The sequence below is a fragment of the Meriones unguiculatus genome, assembly GCF_030254825.1.
Source record: "Meriones unguiculatus strain TT.TT164.6M chromosome 13 unlocalized genomic scaffold, Bangor_MerUng_6.1 Chr13_unordered_Scaffold_40, whole genome shotgun sequence".
NCBI classification, from domain to species: domain Eukaryota; kingdom Metazoa; phylum Chordata; class Mammalia; order Rodentia; family Muridae; genus Meriones; species Meriones unguiculatus.
Window position 1 is genome coordinate 1,798,190 of NW_026843649.1, and position 12,323 is coordinate 1,810,512.

The window sequence follows — 12,323 nt, forward strand, 5'->3', positions numbered from 1 at the left end:
ATTTCACTTTTCTCTCTTATGACTTCTCAGTTTAGCTCTGAACCCCATTTTTAAATTGGTTTTTTTGATTTGTTGGTGTTTAATTTCTTAAGTTCTTTGTATATTTTGGATATTACTTTTCTGTTTGATGTAGGGTTGGTGTAGATATTTTCCCAATCTGTTGACTGCTGTTTTGTTCTATTGATAGTGTCCTTTGACTTACAGAAGCTTTTCAGTTTGAGATGCCATTTATTGTTGATCTCAGAGCCTGTGCTGATGTTGTTCTCCTGTGTTAATTAGTTCCAGAATTTTCTCCACCTTGTCTTCTATATGATTTAGAGTCTCTGGGTTTATGTGACGGTCTTTGATTCCCTTGGACTTCAGTTTCTGCAGGGTCATACAAAGGGTCTATTTTCATTTTTCTATGTGCAGACATCTACCACAATTTGTTTAAGATGCTGTCTTTTTTCCATTGTATAATTTTGGCTTCTTTGTTGAAAGTAAAGTTCCAATAGGGGTGTGGGTTTATTTCTGTGTCATTATTCCAATTTTATAGGATTGTACTGTTATCAAGGGTATTTTATTTTTCCACTTAAATTTAATGTTTGCTCTTTCAAGGTCTGTAAAGAACTGTGTTGGAATGTTGTTGGGAAATGGATTGAATCTATAGACTCCATTTTTAAGAATGCTGCTTTAGAGAAAGGGAATAAAGGGAGCATTTGGGAGGGGAGAAGGAGGATGGATGCAAAGTGAATAAACTGTAATTAATAAAATATTTAAAAAAGAATGCTGTTTTTCTATGTTAATCCTATATATCCATGAGTTTGGGAGATCTTTCCATCTTTTGATATTTTCTTCAGTTTCTTTCTTTAAAGACTTCAAATTCTAGTCATAGAGGTCTTTCACTTCATCTTGTTTGTGGCTACTGTTCAGGGTGTTGTTTTCCAAATTTTATTCTCAGCCCATTTTTTATTTGTATACAGAAGGAATAATGAAAATTTTAGTTGTGCTCCCAGCCACTTTTGTGTATTTCAAATACACAAGTGTATTTCAACTGTAGGAATTCCCTGGTAGGATTTCTTGGGTCACCTAGGTATACTAAGAAATCATCTACGAATAGTGATACTTTGAATTCTTCCTTTCCAATTTGTATCTCCTTTATAACCTTCAGTTGTCTTATTGTTTTGGCTAGGACTTAAGGAGTATATTGAAGAGATATGGAGATATGTACCTCATATGAGTGGAATTTCTTTAAGTTTCTCTCCAAATAATTTGATGTTGGCCCTCAGTTCGCTTTTTACTACCTTTATTATGTTAAGTGTGTGCCTGAATCCTTGTATGCTTGATTTCTCCAAGTCTTTTAACATGAAGGGTTGTTGAATTTTGTCAAAGCCTTTTTTTTTTCATCTAATGAGATGATCATGTGATCTTGGTCTTTCAGTCAGTTTATATGGTGGATTACGGATGGATTTTCATATACTGAACTATCCCTGTATTTCTGAGATTAAGCCAATTTTTTCATCATGTATATCTTTGATGTGTTCTTGCATATGTTTTACGAGTATTTTATTGAATATATTTGTGTTACAGACAGCTATTAGCTGTCATATGTGTGCTGGGAATTTAACCCATGTCCTCTGGAAGAACAGACAGTGTTCTTAACTACTGAGCCATACCTCCATCCCCGTGTTGCTTATTTATGATCAACATTTACATTGCTAATATTTTCATCTCTCCTTTTGTAATTGTTCAAACATACATTTCATTTTTAAGAAGATCATATTAATATTACAGTTTAAAATGAGGTACTTCAGGTTTCTAGACATGTATGCAGAACTGGAGTGAATGTGTAACTCTTTATAAAAAGTTGAGAAAGATCTTTAAGGTTTTTTATCTTGTTTGTTTGATTAATTTTTGCATATTGTTCAGGATCTTATTATGTACCCCTTAGTGTCCTGGAATTTATTGCAAAGAGCCGTCTACCATCCACCTCTGTGAAATACACCAGCCTCTGTTTCCTGAGTGATTTTGGAATTAAAGTCATCAGATAATACACCCAGCCTGCCCATTCTTATAAGAGTCAGGAATCATTTATACTATTTTTCTCATGTGGGCTCTGTACTGTTTTTCTCTTTACTCTCTCTCTCTCTTTATCTGTTAATTGACATTTCTCTTGTAAGCCTATATCCTACTAAAAGGATGCAGAAATTAGAGAGGTGAACCTCACTGTTGAGTTTACTCCGAAAAAGAGTTGGTGATCACATTACAACTTGTGTGTCAGAAACTAAGTAGAAGAGCCACCAGAATACATTGAAAATATTGTAAAAGAAGGATACATTTCCAGTATTCTAAGTATCATACTTTCTGTTGTACATGTGTGTGGATATTTTAGACTGCATTGACCTACAATGATGTGCATGTGAACTTCACTCAAGAAGAGTGGGCTTTGCTGGATCCTTCCCAAAGGAATCTCTACAAAGATGTGATGCTAGAGACCTACAGGAACCTCACTGCAATAGGTAGGGCAATGAATTTTCTTTACTTCTTAAAATATGGGGAAACACTATTCATTATTGATGTGCTTCTGTAATTTCTCTTGAGGATGAGGAAGAATTAGATGAATCGATCTTTGATTGACAAATAGATCACGACTTAAACTTTGTATTATTTCCAATAATAAAGCATACATTTTCTGTTACTGTATTTTAGGCTACAATTGGGAAAGTCATAATATAGAAGAGCACTGTCAAAATTCTAGAAGACATACAAGGTAATTTTCATTGTAAGCTGATATGAATATGGTTCTGAAAAAAATTTTATTATTTTCTGGAAGTTTGAAAGAGAAGGGACAGTGTAAATGATCAGTTTTAAGTGTATTTATTGATGATGACTAACTTGTTACTAAACTATGTACGTCCACGTTAGGTATTTGATGTGTGTTTGCAAGGCACTCCTCTAAGAAAGAATGCAAGGAATAATACTCACACAAGATCAATGATTAAATTGTTTACTCATTAGCGCTGAGGTAAAACTGCAATTTGTTTAGTATCCTACAACTCAGATATTGCTAAATGTATTCACAGTAAATAGGTGATGAAAGTATATCCAAAAGATTATACTAATCAACTCATCCATAGTAAAATGGGGTTACTCATATACTTGTAGTAATGTTGCTAAGTTTTGTGAGAAGGGCAGTTTTTTTAGAGTCAGGAATGTTGTTGTGGAAAAACCATAATCCCTATATCACATGTCTGTGATGAACAAAAATCAAATGTGTGAATGCATCATGGAATCATGTCATTTATTATTATTCTTTTAATAATTATATCATATATCACAATGAGTACAAGTCATTTTAATATGTGTATATTGAAAGAAACCATGTACCAACCAGAACAACTAAAAGGTATAGAAGTCCCCATTTTGAGTAGATGTTTAAAAATTGATACCTATTATGCTTTATATGGGCTATTTAGAGCTTCCAGCAGTACAAATAATGATGCAGAGGCTTTTTAATATTTTAAAGCTTAGGCAATTTACTGGGCAGATTCTGAACCTTTTTTTCCCTAACACAAACCTAGCACAGTGTCCAAATGTATGGCCAGCTCTACTTCTTTGTTCATGGTCATGTCCATCTGTTAACCTCACTGTCATGCTGGTGAATGATGTGTCATTTGCTTTCTTCTTCCCAGCAACACTTTCTCACTCAGAAGTTCTGTCCTGCATTTTGCGCCCTGCTATCACTTGTTAGCTCGTTATTATTTCCAATAGATAAGTAAGGAAGGGCAAAGGTTTACAAAATATATGACAGGTGATCAGCCATAGAACTAACAACACTATGATTTCATCAGTACTTAGCTGATTGCTGGCTCAGCAAAACAACCAGTAGAGGAGAACACTGTGAATGTAAAAATAATGATGAAAACTCAAAATGTAATTATTCTTTACTTTTAATTCAAACTGCAAAATTAAGTCATGTGGCAAAAACGTCCATTAGTGTAATGAATGTGGAAAAGCTGTCATATGTGCCAATTAACTTTGCAGGTATGAAAACAATCAATGTGCAGATAAACTCCCTGAAGATACTCAATATGAAGTCTTTGCACATCACAGTAGTCCCCACACATGTAAAAGTATGCATACTGGTGCGGACCACTATGAATGTAGCCTATATAGTAATGCCTTTGCAAATAAAAGTCATATCCTAAGACATAAAAGGATACATATAGGAGAGAAACCTCATGAATGTAACCGATGTGGTAAAGCCTATGCATCTAACAGTGATCTCCTAAGACATAAAGGAACTCACACTGGAGAAAAACCTTATGAATGTAATCAATGTGGTAAAGCCTTTGTACGTAACAGACATCTAATACATAAAAGAACTCACACTGGAGAGAAACCTTATGAATGTATCCAATGTGGTAAAGCCTTTGCATATAACAGTAGACTTTTAGTACATAAACGAACTCACACTGGAGAAAAACCTTATGAATGTAATCAATGTGGGAAAGCCTTTGCATGGAACAGTGATCTCCAAAAACATAAAAGAACTCACACTGGAGAGAAACCTTATGAATGTAACCAATGTGGTAAAGCCTTTGCTGATAACAGTAGTCTCCAAAGACATAAAAGAACTCACACTGGAGAAAAACCTCATGAATGTAACCAATGTGGTAAAGCCTTTGCATCTAACAGTAATCTACAAGTACATAAAAGAATTCACACCGGAGAGAAACCTTATGAATGTAACCAATGTGGTAAAGCCTTTGTACGTAACAGTCATCTCCTAGTACATAAAAGAACTCACACTGGAGAAAAACCTCATGAATGTAACCGATGTCGTAAAGCCTATGCATCTAACAGTGATCTCCTAAGACATAAAGGAACTCACACTGGAGAAAAACCTTATGAATGTAATCAATGTGGTAAATCCTTTTCATGGAACAGTGATCTCAAAAAACATAAAAGAACTCACACTGGAGAGAAACCTTATGAATGTAACCAATGTGCTAAAGCCTTTGCAGATAACAGTAGTCTCCAAAGACATAAAAGAACTCACACTGGAGAGAAACCTTATGAATGTAACCAATGTGGTAAAGCCTTTGCATCTAACAGTAATCTACGAGTACATAAAATAATTCACACTGGAAAGAAACCTTATGAATGTAACCAATGTGGTAAAGCCTTTGCACAGAACAGTAATCTCCTAGTACATAAAAGAACACACACTGGAGAAAAACGTCATGAATGTAACCGATGTGGTAAAGCCTATGCATCTAACAGTGATCTCCTAAGACATAAAGGAACTCACACTGGAGAAAAACCTTATGAATGTAATCAATGTGGTAAAGACTTTGCATATAACAGTAAGCTTTTAGTACATAAACGAACTCACACTGGAGAAAAACCTTATGAATGTAATCAATGTGGGAAAGCCTTTGCATGGAACAGTGATCTCCAAAAACATAAAAGAATTCACACCGGAGAGAAACCTTATGAATGTAACCAATGTGGTAAAGCCTTTGCACAGAACAGTAATCTCCTGGTACATAAAAGAACTCACACTGGAGAAAAACCTCATGAATGTAACCAATGTGGTAAAACCTTTTCACAGAACAGTCAATTCCTAATACATAAAAGAACTCACACTGGAGAGAAACCTTATGAATATAACCAATGTGGTAAAACCTTCATAGATAACAGTGTTCTCCGAAGACATAAAAATCCATGTTCCAGAAATCCTTATGAATATAACTAATGTCATGAAGTCTTTTCATGTAAGACTTATCTTGAACAAGAACACTTATTGAAGTGAAACCCTATGAATATGACCAATGTGTGAAAAAGTTTGCATGCCATAATAATCTCCATGTACATATAAGAAGCACACTGGATAGAAACTTTTTGAATGAAATCAATGTGATAAAGCATTTTGATGTAATAGTAATCTCCTATGACATAAAGAACACATACTAGAGAGAAACCTTATGAATGTAACTAAGGTGGTGAAGCCATTGCGTGTAACAGTAGTCTCCTAATACAAAAAAGAACTAACACTGGAGAGAACTCTTATGGATGTAATCAATGTGTGAAAGCCTTTGTATGTAACAGTCATCTCCTAATACATAAAGGAGCTCACACTTGAGAGAAACCTTATTAATGTAACCTATGTGGTAAAGCCTTTTCACATAAATGTCATCTAATGAAAACGTGCTGTTTTCAATCATCTTCAACATCATGAAAGGATTCATACTGGAACGAAAGACTATGAGTGTATTTACATGGTGAAGCTACTCCACATTTGTATAATCTTTGTCATCATGAAAGAATTCATACAGAGAGAAAATTTATGAATGTGTTAAAATGGGAGACCTTTACACATATCTATATTCTACATCCTCATAAAAGTTTCAAAATGGAGAGAAAAATCTGAGAATATAATCAATATGGTAAGGCTTTTGTGTTCTTCTGTTCACTGAATCCAATACAACTCAAACAGGTCAATACAGATAAAAAAAATATTGTCATCCAGTTTGATGAAGGACACATAATGTTGAACTGTGATGCCTACCCATCCAATGAGCCAGAAAGTTACAGAGGTTCTGAGCTTGAAAATCATAAACATCTTTAGCGTTTTACAACTTAATTATTTCCATCAGTCATGGTTTAGGCCTATGGGATTTGTTTATGTCTTTGAGGAAGTCACCTGATGCAAAATGTAGGTTTAACAGTCAAAACATTCATATCCATTTGTTCTTTTGTGGTTAGAAAAAGTTATTATGTTTTAGGATAGAGAATCTGTGGTTTGGGTCAGTCATTTTAGTTAGGGGACCAAAAATCATGGTATGGAACAGTCATGTTTTGGGCAACAAAAGTTTAGGAATTAAAGTCGGTCAGCTATTGGGAAGTCTACAGGTTTCTTAGGGACTATGAACTTAAACTTATTTTCACCTTATAAATCAATGAAGGCTGGTAACTAAAAGGAAATACTTAGGACAGATTGCTTTTTCATGTTCCCACATACAATTTGCTTTTACATGTAGTACATATCAAAGTCATGTTCAAGTATACAAATGGTCAGATAGTAGAGAGAAACCTTTCACATGCCTTCATGTGATAAAGCCTTTTCTTAATACAGTTATCCCCAAATACATAAAAGAACACACACTGCAGTGAAACCCTCTCAATAAGCAATGTGGTACATCCTTTTCATAGGGTTTTCTTTGAAATCATTAGAAAAAGACATGCTGCAGAGAAACCCCCTGAATGTAGTCAGTATGGTAAGGTTTTCTGCTTCATGCTACCATTATATAAGAGTAAAAGCCTTACTGTGTGGGCTACATCTTAAAGCCTTTGCATATCGCAGTAGTCTTTGAGAACCTAAAAGAACTCATTCGGATGAACATCTATTAGAATAAAAATTTTGTTAAGATCTTTGACCCACCAGGTTGCATTCAATTACACTAGATTATTTTCGAGAAAAATTTTAACAAGTGTCAACAGTGTATGCATGCATTTATGACATCCATCCTTATTTTGTTTCCAATTGAAATCTCATGGACCAAAGGCATATGAATTGAAAAAATAAGATAATATGTTTTTATTTCACAATTCACTTCAATTACATGAAATAAATCATCCAGTTGTAACATTTATGTGTGCGTATTAGTGCATTTTCTGTGACCAAACACAATGTCTAAGGCAACTTCCAAATGTGTTGACTTTGCCTTATGATATGGTAGAGGATATGTGATCACTTTAAATTGGGCAACAAGTGTCATACATGGCAGCTAAAGTAGGAAGCTTGGAGCTCACAACCTCCACCTACAGCATGAAGCAGAGAGTGGGAACTACAGAAGGTATGCAGCTGAAAACTATCAAGCCCACCCCAAATAACATACTTTCTCCAGCAGGGATACATTTCTTAAACATTCCCAAATGATACCACCAACTGAGAAGGATTCATTTCTCTGACTTCAAACCTACGTGTTTGATTTCTGTTACATGAAAGAATTCATGATGAAGAAAACATTTGTAGATAAGCCTGTAGTTGCCGCAACACCTGAGTTCAGTAATGAATGCTTATATAAGTAAAACATTCATGAGTAAACATATATTCAAGAATTTGTTTTAATTTCCCTTATGTGATATGTTATGGTGTATACGTGCTAGTGAGAGTACAACTTATTGCTATTATGTACAACATCTCATATGTAAGTTCTTAACATGGAACACAAAGAATCTCATACTGGCCCTTATTTAGCCTGAAAATATATTTACGTATCTGCTAGTGTGTGAATCTGTATATACAGCAGTACAACTATAGAAACATTAGAAAAATCTGTAGCAGTGATATGGACTACTCAGGGATTGATCTCAAATCATCAGGCTAAACTAAATTTACCCACTGAGACAATTCTCTGACATTCACTTGCAGGTTTGGGAAAGTCTTAAGAACAAGTCTTTATTCCTAAGAAATAATGTGTCTTTGTCTATACATGTGCCTGTCCATTCTAGTTTCCATGTAGACTAGACACACTAATTTTTCTCATACCAGGAATTATAGAAAGTTGTAAAAAAGCTGATGTAGGTCCTGGGAATGAATTTGTCTTAACTGCAAAGCCATGTATATAGTACTGTAAATATCTTAAATCTTAGTATATCATCTTGATGTCAGGAAGTAGAAAATAATTCATAGAAGAGAGCAATCTTATTTATGCAAAAGCGTTTATTACTTTGGACATAATAAATGTATTTATTTCCAAGAAAATAATTATTTACCATGTTCACTTCATTGTAATGGAGGAGATCACCAATTGTGGTTGTGGTCTAAATTTTGAAACATTGGAGTAGGTATTGAATTTGCTATGTGTATAGCAAATCCATTCACAGAAGTTTTATTAGGTTCTGATATTCATTCTGTGGTGGCTGTTCATGTTCTAATGCATTTCCACTTGGTTATAGGAATTTTACTGCTGCAATGCATAGAATGGAATCCCCATCCTCTATGTGGTCCATTGCTTATTTATATCAGGCAGTGTGAGATCATAGTTTTCAAGGAAGTGTCTATGAGAACTTGTAATTTTTTAAAATGTTTTCACAAGTTCATTTAAGATGTTGGTTTTTAAGCCTTGCTTGAATATAAATAATTAATTGATGCTTAATAGTATGTGTGTACATATGTATGTATATATTGTTTGAAGTTTCATGCTTCTGCATGTTTCCCATATTTACTATATGGTACTTCATCTTGAAGTTTTGCCTTCTTAGAGATTTATCTAGAAGTGATAGTTAATGTAACAGCAACAAGATTTATTTCAAAAGGGCATCTTGTGTGTGTAATGGACTATTCATTCTTAGGCTATGACAGCTATATGAAGAATGTGTGATACTCTATGGGATCTCTTTTGGTCATGGTTATATATTTTTCAAGTTTATGTTGTCTCTTGCATACCACAAGCACTCCCCACTAAGCTCATTGAGACTCATAAAACGTACTTGAAAAATTACATCAGTACAATATTGTCTTCTATTCTGATTATGAATATATTGTCATCTGAGGATGGAAGAAAATGAAATTATTTGAATAATAAATGCTACTTGCAAATGAAAATTATACACTCCTGTTTTGTTTTGGAATGTTAGTTATTTCTTAGGAGTAAAGACTTGTTCTTAAGACTTTCTCAAAACTGCAAGTGAATGTCAGAGAATTGTCTCAGTGGGTAAATTTAGTTTAGCCTGATGATTTGAGATCAATCCCTGAGTAGTCCATATCACTGCTACAGATTTTTCTAATGTTTCTATAGTTGTCTTGCTGTATATGCAGATTCACACACTAGCAGATACGTAAATATATTTTCAGACTAAATAAATGCAAGTATGGTCACTGGCCAAAAGATTCTTTGTGTTCCATGTCAAGAACTTACATATAAGATGTACATAATAGCAATAAGTTGTACTCTCACTAGCACGTATACACCATAACATATGTATGTGCACACAAACACACTCCAGCATTTTTTAATTTTTTTATTTCATTTTTATTGATTACAGTTTATTCACTTTGTATCCATGCTATAGACCCCTTTTTCTCCCCTCCAAATCTCCCTCTTCTCTTATGCTTCTCCCCCAGTCCACTGATAGAGGAGGTACTTCTCTCCTTCCATCTGAACCTAGTCTATCAGGTTTCATGGGGACTGTCATTGTCTTCCTCTGTGGACTGGTAAGGCTGTTCCCCCTGCAGGCAGAGGTGATCAAAGAGCCAGGCACTGAGTTCATGTCAGAGACAGTCCTTGTTCCCATTACTAGGGTACCCTCTTGGACACTAAGCTGCAATGGGTTATATCTGTCGGGTACTACATTATCTCCATTTGTGGTCCTTATTTGGATTATGAGTCTCCAAAAATCTCTGTGCCCAGATTTTTTCATTCTATTTCTCTCCTTGTGGAGCTCCTGTCCCCTCCAGGTCTTTCTATCTTCCCCCTTGTTTCATTAGATTACCTGTACTCTGCCCAAAGGTTGGTTATGAGTCTCAGCATATGTTTTGATATTCTGCTGTATAGAGTCTTTCAGAGGCCCTATGTGGTAGGTTCCTGTCCAGTTCCCTGTTTTCTACATCTTCTGATATACATCCCCTTTGCCTTTCTGAATGAAGATTGAACATCTTACCCAGGGTCCTCCTTGATTTGCTTCTTTAGCTGTGCAGATTTTAGGATGATTACTCTATATTATATGCCTAATATCCAGTTAAAAATGATGAAATTAACAACGGAATGCAGCCACTAATAGATGACTGAAATTATTTGTAGAATTTGAAGTCTTATTACTGTTCATTAAAAGGAAAATGGTTCCTTTGTACATCTTATTTTATCCTTTAATTCCTTGATTCAAGTATAGACCACTTAAAAATCATAGGTTGGCTCATAAGTGCATGTCTGTCATCCTAAACCTAGGTTTCAATGGCAGGGTGATCTCTCTGAGACTGAGGCCAGACTGTTACACAGAGTGTGTTCTGTGTTTGTTTGTTTTTGAGACACAATTTTCTTGTGTTGCTTTGGCTGTTCTGGACTCACTTTGTAGACCCAGCCATCCTCATAATCACATAAATCTGTCTGCCTCTTCCTGGTTGAATGCTGGGATTACAAGTGTGTGCCACCATGCCCAGCTCCACAGACAGTTCTAAAACAGCCATGGTTATGTAGAAATGTCATGTATCAAAATGATTTCAAAATGTAAACTATATTTCAAGTTATAGATGTTTTTTTTCCTGAGGTATAGTGTACACAGGGATGCTAGAAATTTTCTGAATTTGTGTTCTCTGTCATTTGTGTAAGTGAGAAATATAGCATTGAATTATCCCCTCATTGATCAGACATCATGATTACCAGATGGCATTGCCTCCTGAGCAATCTAGTTTCATGGCCTCATTTACTTCATTTTCAGTTAAGAACTTGTGGTCATAATCTCAGGGGAATTTCTGTCCATTTTAAAAATTTTACACATATTTCCACCTGGCTTTGAGCAAAGAGTGCCTTTTGAGCTCAGATTTTACATTTTGATCACATTCAGAATAGGACTTAATTTAGCATGGTTCTGAATAGAGAACCCATATATGAACATATCCATATGCCCTAAGTTAAATCCCAGTGCTTGCTATGTTGAAGAAAATCATTGCTTTGGAAAGGACTCTTATGTTCTTCTTGCCAGGAAAATATCTTTCTCAGGTCTTGTGTCTTGGCTGGTGTAACAAAACACCAACAACACAGGCTCTAAGCAACAATCAATAAATGGGACCCCACGAAGCTGAAAAGCTTCTGTAAAGCAAAGGACACTGTCTACAGAATGGGAAAGAATATAAAGTTCACTAACCTTATATCTGACAAAAAGGCTAATATCTAGAATATATCAAGAAGTTAAACAGCAACAAATCAAGTAATCCAATAAAAAAGGGACACAGAGCTAAACAGAGAATTCTCAATAGACGAATGACAGAGAAACACTTAAAAAAATGCTCAATGCCCTTAGTCATCAGGGAAATGCAAATGAAAACAATCACGAGATTTCACCTTACAGCCATCAGAATAGCTAAGATCTAAAGCTCAAATAACAATACATGCTGAAGAGGATGTTGAGAAAGAGGAACCCTGCTCCACTCCTGTTGGGAATGTAAACTTGTACAATCACTATGGAAATCAATCTGTCACTTTCTCAGACAATTAGGAATAGTGCTTTCTCAAGATTCAGCTATACCACTCTTAAGCATATATCCAAAAGTTGCTCAGGAATACAACAAAGACATTTATTTGTCCAACCATGTTTGTAACAGCTTTATTTGTAATAGT

General features: G+C 35.0%; 1 pseudogene; it reads left to right on the forward strand.

Annotated features, from left to right (window-relative positions):
- The first annotated feature begins 2,383 nt into the window (after nucleotides 1–2,383).
- LOC132651116 (zinc finger protein 431-like) lies at nucleotides 2,384–6,223 on the forward strand (annotated as a pseudogene).
- Nucleotides 6,224–12,323: the final 6,100 nt, after the last annotated feature.